Source organism: Nicotiana attenuata, unplaced genomic scaffold, assembly GCF_001879085.1.
Source record: "Nicotiana attenuata strain UT unplaced genomic scaffold, NIATTr2, whole genome shotgun sequence".
Lineage (NCBI taxonomy): Eukaryota > Viridiplantae > Streptophyta > Magnoliopsida > Solanales > Solanaceae > Nicotiana > Nicotiana attenuata.
Genome location: NW_017670666.1, coordinates 496,256 through 498,616, shown reverse-complemented (window position 1 = coordinate 498,616; position 2,361 = coordinate 496,256).

The window sequence follows — 2,361 nt, the reverse complement described above, 5'->3', positions numbered from 1 at the left end:
ATCCTGAGCAAATCAAAGCCATCGAGGGGACACCAGAACGCTTAACCACCAAAAAACAGGTTCAAAGGTTGATTGGCCGTATCGCCGCCTTATCAAGGTTCATCTCACAATCATCGGACAGGTGCTACAAATTATTTGGCGTACTTAAGAAAGATAACGGCCTCCAATGGACTTCTGAGTGCGTCCAGGCCCTGAAGGAACTAAAGGCATACCTGTCGTCGGCACCCTTGCTTTCAAAATCGGAGCCGGGAGAGTACCTCCTTGTTTACCTAGCTGTATCCGAAGTAGCTGTAAGCGCAGTCCTGGTTCGAGAAAACAAAGGTACGCAATACCCCATCTATTACATTAGCAAAACATTAGTCGATGCCGAAACAAGGTACACTCACCTCAAGAAACTGGCCTTGGCCTTAGTCGTAGCTTCACGAAAGCTTAGACCGTATTCTAATGCCACCTATCTCGGTAATCATGACTTTTCCCCTACAACATTTTGCATAAACCCGAGCTATCGGGAAGGCTGGACAAATAGTCCATCACGCTGAGTGAGCACGATATCACGTACCAGCCGCGAACATCGATAAAGTCGCACGTGCTCGCTGACTTCGTCGCCGACTTCAACGCAAAAATAATGCCCGAAGTTGAAAGGAAAGTCGACTCAACTTCCACCCAAGAACAAGACCTCTGGGTCCTATACACCGATGGAGCCTCCAGCGCGTCGGGATCCGGACTGGGACTCGTACTCGAAAACCCAACAAGCAAAGTAATTCCTTGTCCATAAGGTGCCCGGATATAAGTAACAACGAGGCCAAGTATGAGACCGTAATTGTAGGTTTGAGACTAGCACTCAAGTATGGGGCAAAACGGTTAAAACTACGTTGCGATTCCCAACTCGTAGTCAACCAAGTCACAGGGACTTCCAAATCAAGGAAGAAAGACTGCAAAAATATCAGATCGAAATCTTCAAGCTGCTGCCCTAGTTCGACGAATGGCAGCTCGACCAAATTCCACAAGCACAAAACATTGAGGCGGATGGCCTCGCTAAACTAGCCGCAGCTACCAAAAACATCACAACCGGAGATAAAAACGTGGTCCACCTCCTCAACTCTTCTCTAGACCAAGTCAAGGTAAGAACTATAAACATAACTTGGGACTGGTGCAATCCTATTATTACATACTTGCAGGATGACACACTCCCAGATGACAACAAAGAGGCCAAGAAACTGAGAATGCAAGCGGCCAGATACAGTATCCTCCACAACGACCTGTATAAGAGAACTTACGGTGACCCTTTAGCAAAATGCCTGGGCCCAAATCAAACTCGACGCGTCCTTGAAGAAGTGTCCTTGAAGAATTCCACGAAGGCCATTGTGAGGCTCACTTTGGCAATCGGGCACTGGTCAGATGCCTCATACGGGTGGGGTATTACTGGACCACCATGAAAAAGGAGGCCGCAGATTTTGTGAAGAGATGCGAGCAATGCCAAAAGTATGCCCCAATGATTCACCAAGCGGGCGAACACCTCCATTCGGTCACCTCATGTCACGACCCAAACCGATGGGCCGCGACGGGTGCCTGAGTCCTACCTGTCAAACACCCCTAAGCATGCGTCTAAGATATAAACCTAAATAACATCTGTTGAATTACGAGAATAATATACATGAAGGAAACCTGCCCAAAAAGGCATATGTACATATACGTGCAACATACGTAGGGCGAGCCGACAAGGCTACTATAGACAACTATGTACCTCAAAACTGGAAGCCGGTAAGGCCACATACTATCCAACTAGACATACTATCTACAGACCTCTAATAGAAATATAACTGTACAAAGACGGGACTGAGCCACGTCATACCCATATATATACAAACATATCGTACCAAAATCAAAAGCAGCTCCTGATCAATTGGAGCACGCCAACTCTCGCTGATCTTGGAGTTCAGTTACTGGACTCAGGTGACATTGGGATTACTATTCAGGATACAACAACATCCTCTTTAGTAACTGAAGTAAAGGAACGCCAATACGAGGATCCTGTGTTAGTTCATTATAGGGATACCACCCCCCAGAAGGAGAAGCCACCGTTTGAAATTACAGAAGATGGGGTCCTCAAATATCGAGGACGATTATGTGTCCCTAATGTTGCAGGGCTACGTCGGCAGGTTATGGGAGAAACTCACTATTCTCGTTATTCTATCCATCCAGGAGCGACAAAGATGTATCATGATATTAGGGAAGTATATTGGTGGGACGGAATGAAAAAGGATATAGCGGAGTTTGTTGCTTAGTGTCCTAACTGTCAGCAAGTTAAGATTGAGCATCAGAAACCCGGTGGGTTATTGCAGGCTATGGAGATTCCGACTT